Source organism: Labrus bergylta, chromosome 23 (genome assembly GCF_963930695.1).
Source record: "Labrus bergylta chromosome 23, fLabBer1.1, whole genome shotgun sequence".
NCBI lineage: Eukaryota > Metazoa > Chordata > Actinopteri > Labriformes > Labridae > Labrus > Labrus bergylta.
The window spans coordinates 16,932,431-16,956,927 of record NC_089217.1 but is presented as its reverse complement, the minus strand read 5'-3'; the positions used below and the strand labels follow the sequence as shown (position 1 = coordinate 16,956,927).

Sequence of the window (24,497 nt, the reverse complement as noted above, 5' to 3'; positions counted from 1 at the left end):
ATGCCATTTGTTTGTGTAAACTTGTCACCAGGGTGGTAAGCGGCCCCTGTCCCTGTCTTTTCTCTCCCGGGATGGTTTTAGATTACTCCTGATCCCTTCTGGAACAAGCGGATCTTCTTGATGGGGTTACACATTCAACCATTACACGTACCCCTTTGCTCAATGAAAAACCTGTCACAAAATGGCGGAGACGTACGTTAGCAGACCCCATTTTGAGGAATTGACACTAGACAGCAGAGAAGTGCGTGTCCCTGTGTTTGATTTTCAAACATTGTGCTCTTTTTTGAAGCAAACTGCGGCACACCCGAGCTCACCCGACGCGCGTTTGGACTCCCCATCCGTCCTCAGAATCACGGGCTAACTTCACGTAGCGCCGCTAGCCCGCTCATCCTACTGGTGGCTAACTTTGATAAATTACGACGAACATGTTCCGAACACTAATCCAATTAACACACCGTTTATCTCATGTTAAAAAGGGTGGATTTCTCTACTATTTCGTGTCGGTAGAAGTCAATTTTATCTCCGCTTTTATTTTTTGTATTAGTCCGTGTTTTCTCGGACTTGTTTGTGCGCTAACGCTAGCTGCGATTATTCTAACTCTTTATTCAGACTGCTTACAATGCTAACTAGTTTATCTCATAATGAAAACGGCTCACATATTATACAGCCTTGTGTTTCTGGTGTCATGGTTTGATAATATGCAGCACAACATACTGAGTTAGTTTCATAACAGGAAAAACCGTAAACACAGTTTGTGTGTTTAAAGCACGTTGTTGCTCATGCTATCTAGCTCGTTAGCATTAGCATGTGTTTACCTTAGCTTTGAATACACATTATTAAAGACATTTACAGTTTACGCTACCCTTAGATTATAGTACCATTTTGGAAAATTTGCTACCAAATAAAACGAGTTATTTTACTTGAGAACCCCTTTATAAATCGAGTTTATGGTTGAGTATGCTACTGTCAATTTAGCATGTGTTTTCTTTGTTTTACCACTTAATAAAGTTCATCTACAAGATAACAGTAAAGCGGTATTATCACAAAGAAAGCATGAACTAATGATTCATTTTGTTGTAAAAAACAAACAAAAGCACGGTTAAATTCCTCTTAAGTTACTACTGCATGAATGTAATTCACTAATGACACATTGGCTCTTATATTGGTAATGTAAATTATTTTAAATAGTATGCTTTAAGATGAATTTTCTCAACTCATTTGCAATAAGAGCCTCAGCCATCGTGGAAATGTGTGCTGTGACATGACGGGATTGTGAGAAAATGGCTTACTTATGTTGGTGCATTAGGGCATTTCATAAAGAAGGCGTCAATGGTAGACTATTATTAGAATATTATTATTATTCCAATGCGAGATAATCAGTTTTACTTGAAGAATTGATTGTGTAGCCTGTTATGCGGATGGAGCGTGAAGTTATATGTAATAATGTAGTTATTCTTTGATATCTGACCTAAGGATTATTATGTTTTTTTCCCACATATCATATTGGAAATATCTGTCAATGTGATTAGGGAACAACATAATGTTACTACTTTATGTTGCCTAGTATTATAAGACCAAATATTGTTAGTGTCCTCTTATCCTGTGTGAGGCTTACCATTTCTGACCATTCATAATAATCTGGAGGCTAATTGAAATGCCAAAACAGCAGACAAAAGGCCCTTATTGCAATAGTCTTTATGTAAAGGGGAATTGTCAATAAAGGGTGTAGCCACTGACTTCCAGTAGATTATATTATTTGGTACCACATCCGTATTAAATATCATTTAATTTCCAATCATTCATGCACTCATCCCAACAAGATTAGATGTCGATGAATTGGACTGTACCACTCCAATATGTTAAAGGAAATGTGGGCTTTAGGTTTGTAAATGAAAAGTACTTTCAACTTGAAATCTTTGCAGCCGTCCATTTAAAGTGTAAATCTAAAAAAGTGATTGCATGGTGTTCAGTGGCTGTGAATGTGCACTTGAAAGCTGCTCGGTCAGTTATGCCATCACACGGAGGTCCTCATCTGATGTGACAGCCAGGCATCTCATGGCATATGGTGCAAATGGGGCCAGTAAGCCCAAGCTGCCTCCAAGCCCCTAGACAAAAGATCCCAGTGGGAAGCTAACTGCTTGTAACGTCCTTACACCTCCCCGCTCCCTGTGGCCTCCTCTTGCCATGAGGTGCAAAGCTCTGCTCTCTGCTCTGTGTGTCTGAAGTCATGTTCAGTCATTTGGTGGAAAAGGGCTCCATCTTCTGGCAGCCATGCATCACCTCCAAACAGGCGGGTGGATACTCCTCATTGCGTTAGGAACATATTGTACTTGGAGGGATCAGTTGAGAGATTTTCAAGTGGATACAGTCACAGTTGGAGGATGATGCATGCTGGGAGATTAGGGGAGGGAGGCAGTGGCAGGATAGTGATCCTAATGCAGCTGAAAGTAATGCAGAAGACACAGGGCGCACATGGAACTACAACGTGGGAATTTTTTTGGTTTTGTATACAGGAATCTCCATGAAAGCATACAGCCTGTCATCACTTAGAGACTGTAGTATCGATCATCTTTATTTCACCAATTCATAACAAGTAATGTAGATGTTAATGATATCCAAGGCTTATTCAATGTGCAAGTTATTGCTGGGGTTCAAATCTAAGGACAATTCACACTCAGGACTCAGTGACATGGGGCTTTGGTCTAAAAATAGATTTTCATCATTAAAAGTACAAAATGACTGAAAATGATTGGCTGATCAGCATGTGACATCATCAGCTAGTCTGTGCCCACTGAAATCTTTAGTCTACTTATTTAAATTGTCATTAACATTTCATTTTATATATTTTAGTACACGTTGCACTGTCTTTGCTCTTCTTGTTTTTGTTTTTTCTTTCTGTGCTACTGCTCTGTGTGGCTTTGAAACACATAGAATTGCATTGAATCAGTATAATCCAAACTTTCCTGAAAACAGATGTGAAAATGAAATGATCTTAGTTTTAACAAACATTTGTTATAAAAATACACACTGCTAATCCCAGCACGTTTTCCGGACCGCTCGTCTGTGATAAAGTTTGAAATTTGTACCAAACAGTGAGAATGTTTGTGGAAAATACTTAAAGATTCAGCTGTAGTGGAAAAGCAGCTTTGATAGCACATATAGCTTCTATAGAGAGCCCTCTTGAGGCGAGGCTCTGTGTACTGGTTATCCATCACGATCACTTTGCACCTGCAAAGCAACGCTCTTGATTAATATGTTCCTTCTTCAGGGAGAGAGACTGTTCTGGGATGGAAAACAAGCATGGACTGCTTCACACTAGTTCTGTGGTGACAGGAAATGTTTTCTTGCCTTGTTTAACAGAAATGAAGATATGTGGCAAGAAGGAAATCAAATTAGAGAACTATAACACCCTCTTACATCACTCTGTTAAAGTCAACTTCGCTCAAATGACTGGGTCAAAATGCAGACGTTTGGCACCAGACGAGGTTTTGAACTGTGAAAAAGAGTAAAACTGATAGTGATGCTTTTTTTTTTTTGAGATCTATAAAAGCAACTGAGACGATCAACGACTAAATGTACCACTTTTATAAAGACATTTGAAAAGCCTGATTCCACCGCAGCGGAAGAGGTTGTCGGTCAAAGTGTTTCTCTGCACGCTGCAGAAACAGCCACATGTTTTCTCATGCAAGGCCGTCCATAAGGGGGATAAAGGGGAACGCTTTCTCGGGTCCAGTCCTGTGGGGAGGGAGCATGGAGGTTAGCAAAAAAAAAAAAACACAGTCCAACCTAATTTTAGCAACAATGACCACATTTTATTTGACACATAAATACCTCAAAACACACATTTTATTGATTGTTACTTCAGTGAAGTGAAAATTGTAAACCCCTTCTTCTTAAAAATGATGAGACGTTTTTTTTGTAATGTTACTTTGTTAGCTGTTAAGTCAGTTATTTCACAATCAGTAAAGCCGCTATAAGACCTGCACACAGTTAGCATGCCAGAAAAGAAAGAAGAAGAAAAGGAGGGAGCTGGCTCGGGCATTTGACCCCAACAAGAACTTGTTAACCAACTTATTTGAGTCAGCTCCAAAGGCTGATGGGAGCCAGGCAAAGGGAGCTAATGTTAGCCAGGAGGCTTGCGCCAACATTAAATCATTAAATCATAAATCATATCCTTGGAGGGCTTTTTAAGGGAACCTGCCATTTCTGCGGGCCGGCCTATTCTCACGGTAAAGACTCTCAATGAGTGATAGTCCACAGGAGGCACCGAAACCAACATGAACCAAAAGTTCATCATGAAGCTTTGAAAAGTATATCCTCTTGTTAATACAGCAAATTTGTTTGTCAGATATTTTAAGGAAGGGGAATATTTTGTAAAGCTCTGATTGAAGAACTGTTTCTTTTTTTTCTGTTTGTGTATAAGCTAGCTATGATTTCAAACCCAAAATCTCATCCTGCTTTCAAATGTAAAAATCTAAGTTTGCTTCTGCAGTGGAGGGAGTCTTTGCCCCCAAGTCAAGGAGTTCAAGTATCTCAGGGTCACATTCACGAGTCGGGGAAAGGTTGACAGTCGGGTTGGCTCAACGTCAGACATTAGAGAGAGGGTGAGGAGATCAGACATTGGGGGAGAGGTCGGAGTAGAGCTGCTACTCCTTTGAGAGGAGGCTGTTGAGGTGGTTCGGGTATCTGATTAGGACGCCTCCTGGATGCCTCCCCCTTGGGAGGTTTTTACAGGAACGCCCAACTGGGAGGAGACCCTGGGGTAGAGCCATCGAGGGATTAAATATCCAGTCTGGCCTGGGAACGCCTCAGAATCCCCAAGGAGGCGCTGGAAAGCGTTGCTGGGGAGAGGGAAGTCTGGGTCGACTCATTTTGCCTGCTGCCATCGCGACCCCACCTCGGACAAGCGGAGGAACATGGATGGATGTTTCTGCAGTGTGCTGTTAATCCTTTCATCAAACACCTACCCTGCAGCAGTGGTTTCAGTATTTAAAAGAACCTATACAGAAGTCATCAATCTTCATGCTCAGTGGTGATGCTAGAGTCTTGGCAAAAATCGAGGGGTCATCCAGCATTCATCACTATTATGTCTGCCAGACGACGCTTACTCCTCTTCCTCCTTTTTTCCAGTTTCTTTTTTCTCTCCTGTAGACGGAGAATTCCTCTTCAATTTTCTTTCTTTATTTTATTGACAATTTTGTTATTCACTGCAATAATGCATTCAGCTCACAAGAGTGAGCGCTGTCAGATGGGGCCCCCAGATGGAGGTTTCCTATACTGAAATTTTGGTGTCTGCTTTGGTTTAAGTTTGTGAACCCTCAGGGGCCCCCTTACTGGTCTGGGGCCCCAAGCAGTTGCCTGCCTTGCCTGTTGACGAACAACTCAAAACTCCTCACAGGAGTTTAAATGTCACTTGTGAATGTGTCTCAGCGTTCGTGAAAAGTGTTTTGCATGTTGTAAATTTAAAAATGTAAATGAGTTTTGTCTGGGTAAAAGTGTTTCACTCAAGTAAGACTCACATGACGTTAAACATTTGTTACATCTAACAACCTGCTGTCCTCCCTCACATCTGTATCAACCCGAATGAAGATTTGAAGAAACACCTATAAAAATGAAAATATATATATAGACCTATAACAAGAAAATGTACATCACACGTGCAGGAATAAGAATAAACACCCATGTCCAATTTAAAACACAGTTTAAATCAGACCTGTACAGATCAGAGTTAGACCTACAGGTCGAGGCAGCATTCATGTTGCAAGCTACAGAAGTGTCTTAAAGGAGATCGTTCAATTTGTAAAACAGTCTGTGCCTACTTTAAGGTGCTGTTTTACAGATATATTATTTGTCAAGATAAAAGTACTTAAAGTGTCTAGAGGCTGTCTGTTTCAGACGGCTGTGCAGCTGAGAAAACATAAATGCTTCAGTCCAAGGATATTTCTGTATTTACAGGATTAAGTTATTGGACATAAAATGTATAAATAGTCTAATGGTGGGTGTTTGATTACAGCATTACATTATGTGAAACAGGTCAGTTATATGTCTTCAGTGTGACTGGAGGGGTCACTCAGTGTTGCCTGTATGTCATCAGAGACTGTACTTGACCCTGCACCAGTAGAGCTGCACTGGAGGCTGTGCTGCCTGGCTGTGTGCTGCTGCTGATGGTGACCTTTTAGTGGCATCTCCACACTCCCATATCTGCCCTCTGGTGGACACCTTTTTTATTGCACTTCTTTTTTAAAGGGTGCTGCAGAACAAATCTTCCTCATCTAAAGACAATGAAAAGAATAACGTCATAACGTCATAACGCAATAAAAACAAGTTTCTCTTTGAAAATGAACTAATCAATAAGTGTGCCTAAAAAAAAGACAGAAAACAGAAGAGACCCTCTTCTTTGAAATATCACCTTCACATGAAGTCCTTTGAGCACTTTTCTTAACCAACTTTCAGGTTCTCTTGTGAATTACAGACACTTTTAATACACACACACACACACACACACACACACACACACACACACACACACACACACACACACACACACACACACACACACACACACACGCACATGTAATTGATAAAGCACTTAATAATAGCAGCAAACAGGGTGCTGGTAGCTTAACGGTTAGTGAGAGCACCCCATGTACAGAGGCTATAGTCCACAAGAGCGGGTGGCCCGGGTTCAAATCCCACCTATGGCTCCTTTCCCGCATGTCATTCCCCACTCACTCTCCCAAGTTTCTGACTCTATCCACTGTCCTATCTCTGAAATAAATGCTTAAAAAAACATAAATAAATCTTTAAACAATAATAATAACAGCAGCTTACAATTAAAAACTGAACTTAAAAAACATGACATGAATTAAGAGTGAGGACTACCACAGACAGAATACAAATACATTAAACTATACTTTAGTTTACCTGCTCATGCACCTGTACTGTAAGACAAACCTTAGATATATTATTTAATGGAAAGTAATTAGATAACACTCAAACAAATTGTCTGACTTCAGAATGTCACATGCAACAAATAACTTAACTCTACATGAATGTTACGTCTCTAAATCAGACACAATGTGTTACATTAACACACATTGGACTCAACTAATGTCTGTTTACATAGCATGCCATGTCAATTTTTTAATCAATCTATTTTCATTTATTTGATGTATTTATTTTACAGGGACACATGCAATGAACATTTCCATGCCATACATTCAGTTTCTGGTTAATTTGCAACCCGAGTCCCTGCGTTGAAGCATTCCACTGTCATGTGCAGCTCTGACTCTTAGGTTATGTTTTCTTTTTTTGTTGTTTCATTATTTATTTCCTGTTTAACTTTGTGTTACTTACCTCTCCTTCTGTTTCAGATCCTTCTCTTCCTGTGGACGATCTCTGTTCAGTGGACGAGTGTGTGTTGTAGATTTCCATCAGTAGGGGGCAGATTAGTTTAAGAGATGGAGGCTGGATCAAGAGCTGCGGTGTTCTGAAAGCCCGTTCACATATTACTACATATAACTGAAAGAGCCTTTCTGTTCATGATAACATGAGATCATATCTTCAAATGATTTCAGGAATTGACTATTTGTGCTTCTCAATGTCCCATAAATCTCTCACTGAACCTTCAGCTTCTTAAACTTTTCCCATAATGCATCTGAAACATTTGGAGCGTGTTCACCCTGATCACTGGATCTCAATGACATTTTACTCACTTTTCCTCTTTTTAAAAAAAAAAAAATAGTTTAATTTTAGTGGAATGGCAATGCCTAATAACACATGTAGTACAAGCTAAACTGCAAAGTATATATTGTGCTTCAGATCTTTAAAGGAACAATCCCAAATCTGCTGTTAAGAAAATGACCTTTATCAGACACGCTGTTACTGTTTAGCAGCGTATCAGGTCTGCGGGTTCACAGAGGGTGAACTGTGTGTTTGTAGAGGAGACGCAGGGCTAAAGTTTAACCTGCTCACCAAGGCACTAATCAAACCCATTAAAATAGGTAACTGTTAAATGTGTTGTGTGTCTCAGCTCCAGTTTCAGGGAGCTTCAAGGAGTCAGCTGGCAGGGAGGAGAGCTGGGCAGCTGGAAGACTGTTTCCTGAAGTATTTATAACAAAACGAGGTTCAAGAGGAGGTTGCCATGGTTTCACTGCACAATGGTAAGGGTGCGGCTGAAACTCAACACAAACCTGCCTGCCCCCCCCCCCCCCCCCCATGAGACCAAGCAGCCCTGAAAAAGCCCCTGAACTATTCGTGATCTGATGTAGAGAGACGCATCCTCCTCATTGTTCAACGTGAAGTGGGCCAGTGGGCCTCGATAGTGAGCGTCTCAGTTTAATGTTTAATGTACTTTAACATCATAACGTTTCTGTCACAAATGTCCAGAAACAAGAGACTTTCATGAAAGCTGCTGCCTCGGGTTCCTCACGTCTTTGTTTTCATTTTATACTTGGTCTTTTTTCTTTATTTCATCACATTCATTACATCCCTGAGGGGAAATTCTGGTTTTTACAATCTGTTACTGAGAGAGAGGCTTCTGACACACGTGTCCACCAAGCGGTCCGGTTTGGTTCAGGTCTGTACGAAGAACCCTGAACTTGCTTGCGTTTTCAGCCTTACCCTTATTATTTTGGTAAGTGGAGTGTAAAACGCGTCAGCTATAATAGTGTGACATCATAGCCAGCTGTTAGTTAAGTCAAACGCTCAAGAACAACAGGGACACAGTAAAGAAAGGAACCCTTTAGGGTCGGATCGGTACTCTTGGCACCCCAACAGAAGGGTACCAAAACAGTAGGACGGTACGGATCCCTTATTTTAGTACCATTACTTTTGACGGTGGAAACGCAAATAAATTGGTACTGTACTGTAGCAGACTGAACCGGGCTCCCCCAACACTCACAAAACGCACAAACAGGACCTGTGGACCTGCACTAATGGAGAGATGTCAGATTGAGGGGGGGGGCTGCTACACAAGAAGCACCTCAGAGCTGTTGGGGGGTTCAGTGCCTTGCTCAAGGGCACCTCTGCAGTACTCAGGAACTGTCATCTCTCCAGCAACCTGACCAACTTCCATACTTTGGTTTGCACCGGGACTTGAACCGGTGACCCTCCCAGGTCCCAACCCAAGTCCCCATAACAGCTTGAGCTACAGCCGCTTCTCTCTTTCTACTTTTCTCTCAGCTTATCTACAATATAGAAGATGAACCACTGACCTGTGTCACTGTGAGTGCATCACTATCAACAACATGTCAGAAAGATGTACAAGTGGGCGAAAACATCTCAACTAATTCTCTTGATTTGCTGACAGTTTTAAAAGTAAGAACAATGCATTCCCGCCCGTCCAATTCCTTTTCCTTATTTTTTTTTTAAACCTGTTAAGTGATAAAGTGGCAGTTCTACCTTTTGCAAAATGTGAACATGCATTTGATAGAGGAAACAAAATACAAAAACTAGCACAAAGAATGTTGATGATAAAATATTCAAACTATATGTTAAGGTCTGAAAAAGACATTTAAAGGCTTCTGCAGTGTGCTCTTAAATCAAAAGACAAATGTTCAGTATAAAGTCGGGCTGCACAATAAATCACGAGTGTTTGCAGTAAACACATCGCAGAAGTCAGAAGTTAGTGAAACAAGAAAATGACTTTTTCCAACAAGCTCTGCTTTCTCACTCAGCATGTGCACATATTACATGCTCTCACTACATTTCCATGCAGTCAGATGATATTAAAGTTAGCTACCAGCTATTCCCTCAGGGTGTTTTAAAAAAAAATGTGTTGGTGTATAAAAAAAAAGAACACTTGGGTCACCCGTAGCTTATTGGTTAGTGCGCGTGCCCCATGTATAGAGGCTGTTGTTGGTTCGGACCTGACCTGTGGCTTCTTTCCCACATATCATTCTCCAATATGTCTCTCTCCCTCTCTCTCTCTCTCTCTCTCTCTCTCTCTCTCTCTCTCTCTCTCTCTCTCTCTCTCTGAAATTTTAAATCCTCCCAAAAAAAGCATGATTCATTTTTGATTCCTCATACAGGGCGGGCCGAACTGTTTTAGGTGTAGCAGAAGTGATGAGGACTCATTACATCAGTAATTGACATGAAGATTTACAGATAATGACATGCTAACCCTGAATGCACAGAGAGAGAGAGAGAGAGAGAGAGAGAGAGAGAGAGACATTTGTTTGAAAGAACTTGCCCTTGTTTTTGTACATTTCAGAAAGAAGAGATATCACAATGTCCCTTCCCCCCTTGATATCATTCAGCCTCGGTATGAAGCAGATTATCATAAAATCTTCCTCCTCTGATTTACAAAAGCTTTCTCCCCTGTATTTTTTTATTGCTATTTATACATCAGCTTAACTTAATTCTTGGCGTTAAGGCTTAACATTCTCAACATGTGGACTTATTTCCAAATGCACATTTCACATGATAGTTCTCTTCCTTATTCCTGGAAGATCATTTTTTTTTATCATTTTTGAACCCCATAATTCTCTCACGCATTACAATCCAAAGAAATAGACCTTAAAAAAAGATATTTTTTTAAAACCTACACATCCTTACAGGAAGTTGTGTCAACCCTGGAGAAGTAAAAGTCTGCTTAGGAACAGTGTGAAAGTTCAAATATAAAAATCATTCCCGTGTTGTTTCTTCATATGTTACTCATCATCCCATACTTGATTCGTACTTTCTATAAAGCTTTTTTTAAGGCACTTATATTTAATTGCTATGAATGGGTTTTCATCATTCAGTAAAATGACACTCAGGTGCGCCTGTGGCCCCGCCCCCAGCTACTCGAGCGCTCTGATTGGCTGGTTCGAACAGCGCAGCCCACAAACACTGAGCAGCGGAGAACATGAGTAACTCCTGCTGAAGACTTCCACAAGGATCAACGCTTTCTGGTTTCTAACTAATACAAACTCCCCGGACTTTCTGTGTGAAGACCCGAAACCCTTCACTGGAGCTGGTGAGTGTGAAACTTTGATAAAGTTATTTCTGAAGGAGAATCGAGGGGGAAAGTTTATCCAACAACTTTTTCGCCTACATTGTGCAAAACTTTTCCCCCAAAGTCCCTTTCTCCCCAAAAATCCACGAGGGAGCCTCGTGAAAGCTGGTATGGAGATAAAACACTGAATAATATTTTTTGTGTTATGTGTAGTCTATAATTGACGTTCAGTTTTCATTTTAAGTCTCGTGGAATAAAACGACATGCTTTGACAAGCCTTAAGATGTTCGCAAAATGACGCGATAGTTGCGGTCATGTCTGCATTTTTCAAGATTTTTAAAGGTCAACTGTGCATCTTTTTAAAATGTATTTTACATTTCTATCTACCACTCTACGTAATATATTTAGTTTTTGTGTTGAAGGGCATTTTATTGGCTGTTCTACTTCATTCATGCCATTCAAGATGATTTAGTTTTTTTCCCTCTTTCAGTCATTTGTTGTCTTATCTTAGGTTGTTGTTTAGTTATTTTTTCTCTGGTGTATAATTATCTGCTGGTGTTTCCGGTTTGTTTACTTTGACTGTTCCCTGCTATGCCTTGATCACCTGCTGCTTTAACACAACAACAGTCTGTGATAAATTAATTCACCTATTAACTATCAGTAGAGCCTGATAGTTGTGTGCACCCCCCCCCCCCCCCCCCCCCCCCAGAGTCTGTGGTTGTGATCAAACAGGTAGGTAAATGAAGCACTTTCCTTTTCGAGGCTACTACTTAAACCAATTAGTGTCCCTGTGTGTACAGATTTCCCTCTTACATAATGACCGTCCTGTCCTGTTCGTGCTTGTGTTGATTGTGAAACAACAACAGCTCTCAGGTACGGAACATGTACACTTTTTATTTATCCTTGATTGGCAGGTGGGAATAAATAGGTAAGAGGATGAGTAGTTTAGTGGTGCATAATATGGACAGTGTCTCCTGAGGATACTGTGGGTTTAAGTGAATGTTGTGTTTGTGAGGAGGAGCAGGTGGAGGTTGAGTTGAGACTCCCTCTCCTGTGACACATAAAGACCCTCATGATGCTGGTTCAAATGCTGCCTTCAGGTGCTGCTAGGGGTGGGCCGAGTTTCCGAGTTGGGAAGTCCTTCTTCCGACTTCAGTGTGTTCATGTGATTTCAGTTCAGAAAGTCTGATTGTTGTAACTACAGCAAAAAAACAGCATTCAAGAAACAGAAGATCAGTGAAATGTAACAGTTAAAAGTTATATTTGAGCAATAACTCGATTTGCAATACGTGAATTAATTTTTTAAAAAGTATGTTAACATTAAGAAAACATATTTGATGACGATTCTGACGTCAAGTCGGGTAGTCGGGCACCTCATTATTTCCGAGTTGAGCTCGTGTTTTTGTACATTTTACGACGTGGAAACTCGTTTTTCCGATTGTGTCCAACACCACGTGAAAGCACCACCCGAGGCACCCACTGACATGTCTTGCTGGTGTGCCCTTCGTGGACCTGCAGGGGTGTAGGACTGTATTACCCATTGTGCCAGAACAACAACAACAAGGGATAAAAGTCAAAACTGCCCTTTGACATGTAACAGTCCTGGTTTCCTGACGGAGGAAAAAGGATGAAGTAAAGAGGTTGGGCAGGTGTTTCCCTCAAACCAGGAAAAGATCGTTTCACAAACACTGCCCCTCGGACGCTGCCGATGACCTCATACTGGTGTTTATTTTTGTTCTCGCAACAACATAGTTTGATGTACTTGACCTTGTGATTTAGCATCATAACCAGGCTGAGTGCTCATTTCCTTTCTTTTCATTCACTCACATGTGACATAAAGGAGGCGAGGCAGAGCTCTGGAACCAGGGAGCTGTGATTACAGCTGTGAATTAATTGTTCCACTTTCCACACTGTGATTATGTCACTATAAGTAGGACTGGAGTCTGAATGAGAGTGGAGTGTCATTATTGTTCATCCTCACATGCTGTCCATGGAAAATGTACTACAACATGCAACATCCTAACAGTTCTACATCCAATCAAGATCACATCTGATGTATTGATCCGAACATCAATCAGCTGATGGGTCTGCTGACCCTGCTGGTTTGACCCAGGGGGCTCGTTTCAGAAAGAAGCTCTGAGTTGATTTACCCCTCAGGCTGGAAACGCACAGTGTCCGGCTCCAGAACAGCTGATTCCACTTGGATCAAATTGACTCTGAGAAGATTCACTATACATGTTCAGGGTGTGCATCACGACTATAAAGAGCCAACATTAATGGAGCCCTGATAGTCCGATTCACTATGGCAACAGGTGACAAAAAAAGATGCCCTCTTGTTTGCAATCCAGCAGGAGAGAAGTGGACTTGGAAGACGCTTAGAATGAAATGTAAGAACAAACTGTGAAACGATGCAGCCCCTTCATCTCCAGGCTCCTCGACTAAAGAGCGTGCCACGTTGAGAAAAAAACTTTTTGCTAAACCAATAAATGTATAGAAGTCACAATGTATTGATAGAATGATCAATAATTTAAAAGTTGTTCAGTGTCGTGTGCACACTTTCTTTTGCTGCCCCCATGTGGCCAAAGTGAGTTAATTTTTATTACATGTGACCGTCAGCTTGGTTTAGCTACTCCTGTTTACTGATCGCTCAGCAGAATGCGAGGGGGGGGGAAACAATACGTCAGTGTTTGAGACAAAGCTGTCGCTGCTCCGCTCTCCGTGAATGAGCAGCAGACCCAATTCCAAACCATCTTCATAAATAATCACCATCTGCTTGATGTTTGGCATCAGGCCTCGCAGTGTGGGGCTGCCAGGGGTCCCGAAAGTTGAGACCAGAGCATGCACACACACACACACACACAGCAGAAGAGACAAAGAAGGCTTAATGAGTTCAAAATGCACGTGGGCACATATGGCCTGTGATGCTGCGTGTGTGGACACAATGGAGTTGATAATGAAATCTTGGATTAGCCCTCGTGTATTTAGGGTGCAGCTTACAGGAGGGGACTGGTGGGTGGGCGAGCGAGCGAGTGGTGGGTGGGTGGGTGTGGCTGGTCATCGTCAATGTGTGTGTATGTAAAGAGGTTTACTATTTAGTAACTGTGTTAACATCATGCATTATTCATCGATGGCGGTGTGGATGGGTGACATTTGAATGTTACGAGACGTACTGGTTTGTAAATTTGACTGATGGAAGTCTGAGGTTAAACCGATTTCAGACATTAATAGTGTCATATTGTTTTACAACCTGCTCACACGAAGTGGTCAACAATTCAAGGCCCGAAGATGTCCAAGGTGAAGCTGTAGGAACCCCTCTAGTGCCAATTCTGCACTTTAATCCACATGTTGACGTTTGGTGAACGTCCAGAAGGGGTTCATGAATGGGATCAGTTACTTCTGATGGTCACTTCACTCAGCAGCCTCTACCATCAGGGTGTGAATGTGTAGGTGTGACCTGAGCTGTGAAAAGCAGAGAAGACTAGAAAAGATGAAGTCCGTTTACCATTTAAAACATCAACTTTTGAATTTCATTATGCGACGTGCGATAACAATGTTCAGTATTGTGATGAGGATATAAAGCACCATAAATGAATCAAAATAAAAGCGCGCACATTAAGCTGTACGTCCCTGTTTGAGACAGTTTTTATGGCTGTTAGCTGTTCTTCATTTCTTACACTAACCTGTGCCTCCCAAACAATAATCTCCGGAATCCAAAGTCCTACATTTTTATATATATATATTTTTTACAGCTATATTGGTGCTAAATGACTCTGAAAGTAGCTAGTTTGGCTAGCTTGAGCTCCATCTGAGACTGTGGCTCAGCGGTAGAGTCGGCAATCTCTCCCCTGGAAGTGTGTCGAAATGTCCTTGAGAAAGACACTGAAGCCTAAAATGTTCTTGAAATGCACTTTATCAATTAAAGCTATTGTTAAACTGTTGGAGTGAAAAGGCTGACTGACTACAAGCAGTGAACTTTCCTCAGTTTGAATTTTGGTCTCACTTAGTCGAGTCTTTTACCGCCTCCGTCTTCACGGTGTTGTTTCTCTGATCACTGAAGATCTAAAGATGCACAGATTTCTCCCGACATGTCAACAAGCGCTGGACAGGATGATTAAGGTGAAAGGTGCCCCGGTTTTGAAATCCTACCACAATCCCAACACACACACACACACACACTAACAAGGATTATTATTGTGACAAAGAATTGCAGCTAATTAGGCTGAGCTCGGCGACCCTTGACCTCTCGGGTCTCCTTGGCTCGACCTTCTGTAAATGGTTAGGAAGGGGAGACGGGGGCTTATCAGCGGTGACCCTGATAAAGCTTGTTACACGGCAAAGCTTGGGGGTGGGGGTGTGTTTGGACTTTGTGAGGTCCTAATTGTGGGGATGTTATCCACGATTATTAGCAACTAGCATAACTGTGTGACACTGGCTAACTTATTCACAGTGACAACATTTAAAAAAGTTTCTGGATACGAAATGCTTAAAATCAGTCAACAGCTCCACACCTCGGTTAATAAAATTCATGCGTGTGATTCATTGCTGTTCATTATGGGATGCCCGTCAGTCGTTGTTTTGTAACTGAGAAAAGATCAACGGTCATGTTGGCGCTGTTGTGTGTTCAGGTATTTTAAACTGCCGCCTGGGCTGCGACTGCAACGGTTCTGTCACTGCAGGCAGTCGGCCTCTGTGTGTGTTTCAGTGTGTGTGTGTGTGTGTGAGGTCAGCAGAAACACCTCAGAGTGGGCATGCTGCCTGGTCCGCTGCAGCTTAAAAGATGCAGTGCCTGTGTCGGTGACTTCTGATTGACTCGGCTAACTGATCGCCAAACACCGTGCAGTGGAGGGAAACATGTAGAAAATGTTCAGACGTAGTGATCTGCTTCAGTCCCAGTAAACACTCTGAGGAGGATGTGTCTCCATGTGTAGGTTACTGGGGACATAAGGAACTCTCTAGCTACACTCTGTGTGTGTGTTGCAAACAAACCAGAACATATGATTGTCATCTGACTACAAACACACACTTCATTCATTCACTTCATTCATTTATCCTATGAAGCTAAACTTGTGAAAAATGCTCGTGGTAGAGCCGATTCAGCACATTTTCTCGTGGCTCATGTTCAACATATTTTGCATTTTAACCACAACTGTTAAGTTTGTTTCAGATTCAGGGTTAGAAAGAGGTGTTTAATCTCATTAAACTGGACAGTGTGTTCAGTTAGCTTATTTATAGAACAGTTTGAGGAACTCTAAAATTAAAAGGGGAATTCCCCTCTGAGAATTCTGAATCTATCCACTGTCCAGTCTCTCCAATGAAGACATTAAAAGCCCCAAAATAGAATCTTTACAAAAAACATGGTTGTGGTCACCCATTGGTTTGTAGGGAAGTCTTTTGAAGCCTGACAATAGCGGTCGCCATGTGGGGGAAAAAAGCCAACTCAACTTTTGATTAATTTAGAGGAGGACAGAAGTGGAGTCAAATCAGCTACGCCCCTAATTATGCAAACATATGAACAACTCTTAGCCTTAATATTAGCCATTTACAGACAGCGGTCCTGCAACAGCGCCGTTATGAAGTCCTGCGGTCGTTACGCCCTTGTACTTGCATATTGTATCTGTAAGTGCCTTCTGGCTCTGACGTTGCACATCACCAGCTCATTCCACTCGCTTCACCTTTGACTCTACCTCCAGTGGATGATCGGTGCTGGAGGGACTGTGCCCCTCCATCCTGCAGCCTGCAGCAGAGGCGTAACAAGGGCTAGAAGTATTTCACCTTCAAATGGCAATTATCACTCCCTACACTTTTTACCAATAAAGAAATTGTGCCCAGGTTTGTGCCCTTCTGCATTGGTTTCGTTATTCAACACTGATGGTTGCCACTGGACTAGTAGGGCAAATGCACCCGATCAAGATCAGAGTACGACCGCTAGAAGGGCTTTTAGTAAGAAGCTTTTCAGTAAGCTACATTCAGAGACTCCCTTCAGAACCATCCGACTCTACGACCAAACCATCAGATTTATCTTCCAGAACGAGGGAGTTGCTCTTCTACCCCTTCTGTAACTCGGTCAGTTATTTGTTATCGTCTCTTGTAGAGCAGCTAACCGTCTTTAAAACAAACCGTGTTTCTGATGGAGGAAGATGTAGAGCAGCGACTCGTTCCTCCTTCGACTTTCAATGATTGTTTTTGTCAATGGAGTTTGGTGGCTTTGTGGAGAGTGATGTAAAGACTGTTGGGGGAAGACGATGGCATTTCATGATTAAAAAAAAAAAAGATTCATCTCCATCGTCCTCCCTTCCCTATTGTGAAGGAAAAATAACATTTCAAGTCTATAAATGGCAAAAAGAAGCTCTTTAAAGTGTCTGAGTCATTTTTGAGTGGTGACTAATATGTAAAAATAGGGCCTTAGTACTTAACCTTTTTTAAAGTCCTCTGTGTTTCATCGAGAGAGCCTGCTGGCTTTGTTCGTTACATTACTTAAAGGCTGAATGTGTGACTTTTTGATCCAGCAGGAGTCGCCCTTGAGCACCAGCATGAAACCAAAACAAACTGCTGTCCTCCGTCACACTGATTCCTCCGCTCTCCTCCAGCGACACACCACCAACCCCATCTCCCCTCACGTTTGCACAAAGGAGTTATCAAACTGGAACACACCATGATTAAGCGCAAGCGGCTGACATGATTGTCCTTGTCTTGAGCTGCATTGTTGTGTTAGCGGGCTAACGGTAGAGCTCTTTAGTTTGCTCGTAGCTTCGCGTTGCTTGTAAATTTACAATTCAACGTTCACTGCGACGAGGACTATATCCTCTAGTCTGTACACGGGGCGCTACATAACCGCTAGGCTATCCAGCGCCCCTTAAGTTTTACTTCTCTGACACTAGAGATCGACCAGCAGCGATAACGTTTGGTATAGACGTTCCTTCAGAAGCAGCGTTTTCTATTTTTTTTTAAGAGAAGCAGTCAGGAGACCTTCAGGTTTTGAATAAATAGATGGCTGATTGCATCTTCTGTTTGACGCCAAGGACAGTCATGGCGGCTCAGAACCAAGGGTCTTTCTGCGACCCCCGGAGGTGACCCGGTGGCGTGTTGGCGAGCCAAGGATTAGCATCAACAAATCAAAATGGGATTGGTAGGTGGCTCCTACTCATTCAAGCCTTTAAGATGGACTTTACTCCCACTGTCTCACCTCTAAGGAGAGACGGCTTGAACAAGGACGAGAAGGAAGGAGGCCAGGAAATGTTTTAATCCTGCTTGAAAGGGGGATAGTCTTTTAGTTTAGAGGACCATCATGAGCAGGCTTGTACAGGCCCAGGGGGGGAGTGAGCAGCTTTAGAAAGTATAGTTTGATTGAAGATGTCGGGTTCTGTACGACAACAAACGGCTGACATTTATTTACTTTGGGTAACTGAATGAATTTCTCTCAGCACACACTGCACCCGGGGCCCCATCTGTAATGAAAAGAGGGGGGGGGGGGGGAGGCCGGCCCTTTAAATGAAACGCTCCTCTGACGGGGTAATTAAGTCCAGACACAAAGGGCTCAGCAGGAAGGAGTTTAATAGATGAGGAGTTGGTATTCTCTTGGGGGAAGCACGGTCCAGCAGAACCCTTTTGGACTGCAGGGAAAGGCTGAGGGTGGCAGGAGGTTTTATTGGCCCTGAGAGCTGGAGCGCAGCCACCTCTCACCGCGGGTACACCGCAAGGACACACAAAGATATTACTCACCCGTTTCTGTCTGCTCATGGTATCAAAATGACTTAAAACAGGGCCTCCAAAAGCTACAATTAACATTGTGTAGTAACATAGTGTTTGAACTAACAAGCTTCAGGAGTTTTGCCAAAGAATCAGGACTGAAGGGTGTTATAAACACAAATAAGATTAAATCATATAACGGCATTTCATGACAATAGTAAGAGTGTTGGCAAAAGATCGTTTTTATTCCATACTGGTAGAAATTCATGTTTTATCAGGATTAATAATTCAAAAATGCTCCCACTTTGAGTAGCGTCTTGATAACAGATTCTTGAATGTTCTTGATTTTTTTATGTCTATGTTAGCCGTCATCAAAGCCAGAGAAATCCTTAATGTTTTAGTTATAACAGCCCATTTCTTTTGTGGCAGCCGCCATGACAGAGACGACATGTTTGACATAACATCCGATGTTTCCATGGCAACGCTAAAGACCCCTCCCTGCATTAGGTAAGGGGATCTACTAGAGGTGGGGGATAAAATTGATTTATGTAAAAATGGAAAATTCTTATTTTGTGAGATTTTTAATCGATACATAACTTCCAAAAACAGATTTTTTTTTTTTTGGCTAATCAGTCACTCCCTGCTAAGTGCTAAAGCTAGCTCTGTAACTCAGTAGAATGCTAAATGAAGCAGCAATAAATTCAGCCAGTCTCACAGATGACTGGAGTAGATCCTGAACTCAGTACTAATTCAAAAATAGACTGAATCGTGAATCCAGAATCGTTTTGAATAGAAGATGGATTCCGAATCGAATTGTGAACCCAAGAATTGAAATCGAATTGTGAGACACCCAAATATTCCCAGCCATAGGAGCTTCTACTGAAAGCTGTAAATTATACTCGGATACATTGTCTGTAAACATATTCACTTCCTCAGGTCTGTTTCGCCCATTCCTCTTGACTATGGTCAATGTTGATTTGGTTTTCATCGGGGGTGGGGGTAGCGTAGCAGATATAATGACTCCTGATGACTCCTGATCAGCCTCGACGTCATCTTTCGTTATTGTTTTGATTGAGCGCCCCCTGGTGGCAGAATTTAGATACCAGTGCAATATTGTGTCTCCTGCGGGGCGGGCGAAAGAAAATGGACCATCGTGGATGAGCTGAGATCTCCAGTTTTTAAAGCATATTCAACTTTCTCCCATACAGCAAATGAAAAAGGACACATTATGATTCTGGAACAGTTAGCATGTATGTACTGATGTTGTTGTTTTTTTTGCATTAGACATTTCATACTTTCAAACATTTTCCCTGGAGGGGGGGTTGGAAAACGTTCTTCAAAGATCTTTCTGGAACGTGGACACTGTCACTGACTTCAGCCATCAGAAGAACATAAGACACTCTCGGTTGTTTCTTAGTGAAGGTGGCTGTAAACTGTGTAGTACTTCAAAGAGAGAGCCTTCAGTTGGAATAAGTCAAACACCCACAAAGAGCACATGACATTCCCCTGGAGATACTCCAAACTGCACATGGTCCACTTTGGTTTCATTTCTACCCGTGCGTACTCCATTTGTATTCCCCTGACTCACACACACACACACACACACACACACACACGCCATCCTATGGTTCCAAATGTAAACGGACATGGCCGCCCGAGCATTCAACTTTGTCTTCATTACGTAATCTGTTCTCATTTCATTTTGCACTTCTGCACGGGTGCACGCATGCTGCAGCGGGAGCGCCGGCGGCTGCATGTGTGTGCCACGTGCTGCGTTGTGTGTTGTGATGATGACGGCGGCGGCGGCGTGGAGGTGGATGTGTGCTCGGCCGTCTGGAATAGCGCTGATCCTCTTAAATGATTACCAGAGAGAAAGAGACGACCTGCGCGGGGAACACGCGGACAGATGTCTCACCCCCACCCTCAGACACACACACACACACACACACACACACACACACACACACACACACACATGGTTTCTATGTTTAGATGAGGCAACTGGAAAGCTCTAACTAGATCCCTCTCCTTTAATCGACTCCAAGTCTATTATAACACTCGTTGGTACCAGGACAAAAGCAATTCCTCTAATTTATTCAGCACCTTTCTCCGGTCAGGAAGTGGATTATTGTGGAGCACTAAGAGGAGAAAATAAGAGTCTGAATGAGGAACGTTAGATAATTAGATTCTGGCAGTTTGTTTATCCGATCCCTCCTTTTTAAATCAGGCGATGTATTTAGTTAGAAAAAGTTTTTTTTGTTGATGACCTCTGGTGTCCTGACCATGTGTAAAGAGTGTTTTCTGAGGAAGAATCTCCTCCCTGATGTCTGTCAGGCAACACTCAGTGAGTCTTTAGTGCGGATTTTATTGACTCTTCTTGATTCATGCCAATAGTGGTGTGATCTTTAATGTAAAGGCGCTGACTCATCAAGGAGATGGTCGGCCGTCGGTCCTAGTTGGACTGTCAGTGAGCGGTCGTCCACCTAGTTTTTGCGGCGTGTCCGGCTCCGTTGGCCCCCGTCTGCCTTTTTTTTGGGGGGGGCCGATTGGACATGTTGAATCAGCGGTCGGTGAAAGGAATCTCTCTGATTGGCTGTTGGGAGGTTTAATTTCTCTCCAGCTCTCGTCACAGGTTCAGGAAAGCCCCTTGAGCATGCCGCTGTAATCCACGCTTTCATCCATTAGTGCGGTTTTTCCTTATATTTGTCTCCTCTTTTCTTTTTCCACTAAAAGACCAAGAGCTTACAACGCCAGCGCCATTTTAAACTTTTTGTCAGACATTATTCTTGATCAGTAGCCCTGGTGACCGACAGCGGTGTGAAAATGGTCTTCTACCGCCGCCCCTCACACATACAGGACATACGTGGTGGTTGGCCGTCGGCTGTAGTCTTTGCAGTGTGTTCAAATGCAACTTTGCAAGCCAAGACAAAGGTGTCAAGAGGCGACGTGAGATGAATCCACCGACAGCCTTAGTTGCCACTAGTTCTTTACCGTCTGCTTGGTGTGTCGGGGCCTTTAAACAGCTCTCCTCTGGTTGTCTGGTGACGGCTTTGGAGGGCCGGATGGATCAGAGTGGAGAGGAAGAGGTTTAAAAAGGCAGAATAAATAAATAACTGGATTCATAACAATCCACATCATCGTCGCCTCAACTATCATCACTAACAAATAAGTACTATTATGACGTCAGTGACTTAAATGTAACTTTTCGAAGCAGTCAGAACAGTTTGATTTACATTTCAGTCTGAACAAAGGAAGTGAAATTCCCTTATCTAAAAACAACACAAAAATCACAAAACACAGTAGAAAAGCCATTGAACAATCCAACATCTCAATATCACACATTACTTGAATCTGTTGTGTCAGTACATGCATGCTGAAAATCTTTTCTGTCATATTTGAAACTTTGTCGGAAGTTGTTGCTCAAAGCGTGCGTTCATTCAATCAGGAAATCACAGCCTTCCTGCGTGGATTAAACCTGCTTTTCTTTTTCCCTCATAACAAGAATTACAGGTTTATCCACCCCAGACCTGACCGGGGTCTTTTGTGTACCGAGTTCCTGTGGCTCATTTACTCAGTTAATCCTAAAGTGGCTGCAGAAATGGGAACAAGGAATGGCTCTGATTGCACCGGAACAAAAAGTGAAAGTTCTTTATCGTGTTTATCTTAATGTGGATGTTTTAAGAGTTGTTAATGCTCTGCAGTTTTAACAAAAACACCCAACATGTCAGTGTCTATTTAAGAAGTACAGCTTGTTCCTCAGCAGAGGTCAGTATCATTTGACAGACAAAGAGGCTCAGTTGCATGTTTGGCCCCGAAGAACTCCAAAAACCAGATCTCAAAATGGTCTTTCTGTGAAGCCTTATTGCGTGCCTACATCATCGAGGAGAAAGCATTATAGATGTCTGAAGAGTGCCAACATGGCTCCATGTGTTTCCCCCCAGTGACCGTTGGAGAATGTGCGTGGTCGCCGTGTCTTTCGCCCTGCCCTTTCCAGTGTGCCGCTCCCAAGTTCACCATCATAAAAGATGTTTTTGTCTTCGCCTCCCCCGGTTCTTTTGGCTCCGGCTCTGTCGTCCTCCTCTGTGCTGTGACATTTGACTGTGCGTGGGTGCCTTTGGTCCCCGCAGGGAGTCGCGGCTCTCAGGCTCTGCTGGGGCCCCAGATGCACACAACTGGAGTCCAGAGCCAAAGATTTGCCCTTTTTTTTTTTTTTTTTTTTTTTTTTTTTTGTCCTGCGTTGTCGAGTGTGAACCTTCACAAACGCCTGAATGCTGAAAAGAATTCAGAGCCCTTTCTGAATACTTTTCCAATCCTTTGAAATCCTAAATGGGTTGTTCTGTCGCTGTTCCTGCCTCCAATAGCCTCGAGGACATGGGTTTGAAAGACAAAAAAATACTCTTTGTAATATTTTCAAGCTTTGCCGACATGCCACGTTCTGGTTTTGCGTCTTTCTATCGATGATACTTTTTTTTTATCGTATTTTTTTTTCCACAAGCCAGAAAGTTGTTCTCCCTAATTTGGTTCCCCATTGATCCTGAAAAACATGTGTTCAATTTTTAACAAGACAAGCGATCACTTTTAGCATTTTGTGTTTTCTTGATGGTAATGGTTTGATCTGCTGGTCAAAGTGTAGCATGAATGAAAAGAGCATGTGCAGCTGTCTTTTGGCTAAATGTCAAAGACTTCAGGCCAATTTCAGATTTTTTTTCATTTTTTTTTTTAGTTTCTCGTGCAGGACTTTGTGCCCAAGGAAATGTGATGTAATGTCTTCAGACCGTATGTTCCCAAAATGAGAGAATACAAGGATTGAGAGAGAGAGGGATGTACTGTTCATGCTACAAGTCAACATGTGGTATTAACCCTACGATGACTGAGGAGTCGGCTGCAGGAGATCATCACATAATCCTGTTTAAATCAATCCAATATAACAACATTAAAACATAGAGCCTTCTTGTGTTTGCAGCACTAAGCCACGACTAGTCTCTTCTGTCATCTCACCGTGCTTTTTCTTGATGACATCATTATGTTGCATTAGGAACATTTGCATGTATCGCCATGGTGATAATGAGCAGGCAGCGGGGGGGGCAGCTGCATCAGGATGGGGGACGTCTTTGTTTCATAATCCAGTTTAAATTGATCTAATATGGGGGGGGGGTAATAGTTAGAGCATAACTATCAAAACATATGTGACCTTAAGATCGTACAGAATCAAGAAAGATGACACAATAAGCTAAAATACCAACGCAGGAAGTTGGAACTTATTTATTTTTCTGCAGAGGAATCTATCAAGACCGATTTTCCCTCGGCGCTTATAACGGAGTATTTCTCAGAAAGAACTTCAAATAACTTCAGGGATGCAACAAAATGTATTTCCATTGTTTCTTTATACAGGATAGGTCAGGATCTAGAGAATGTATGAATTTGACATGGCTTGAATTAGGGCTGGGCGATATATGGAGTTTTTAAGATATATCGATATATTTTCAATCCAGATATATGTTAGAACAATAACGTTAATATCGATATAGTTCATGTTGCATTAAAATAACGTTATATACACGTCTTCTGTAGAGCTGCCAGTTCACCTATTTCTCATCTCACTGTCTCTCCCTCTTCACCCTCTCTCTCTCTCTCTCTCTCTCTCTCCCCTCTGAGCCAAACTCAACAAACTAAATGGATAACAAAGGACACAAATGTGTTTATTTTTTTTTATGCAGAAAATGTATTAATTTCACAAACAGGTAGTTTGTTTTCATGTACATGTTGAACTTGTGCAACTGACTGTTAATAAAAGACATATCGAGTATCGCCATTCAGCGAAAAAATATTGAGATGAGTTTTGGGCCATATCGCCCAGCCCTAGCTTGAATTT

General features: G+C 42.2%; 1 protein-coding gene across 1 annotated transcript in view; it reads left to right on the top strand.

Moving 5' to 3' along the window:
• Positions 1–10,840: 10,840 nt before the first annotated feature.
• The window catches only part of gas2l3 (growth arrest-specific 2 like 3), a 38,578-nt gene continuing 24,921 nt past the window's right edge, over positions 10,841–24,497 (top strand). The window contains exon 1 of the mRNA XM_020651698.3: positions 10,841–10,960. The gene's annotated coding sequence lies outside the window, so the exon portion shown is untranslated. The remainder of the gene's footprint in view (positions 10,961–24,497) is intronic.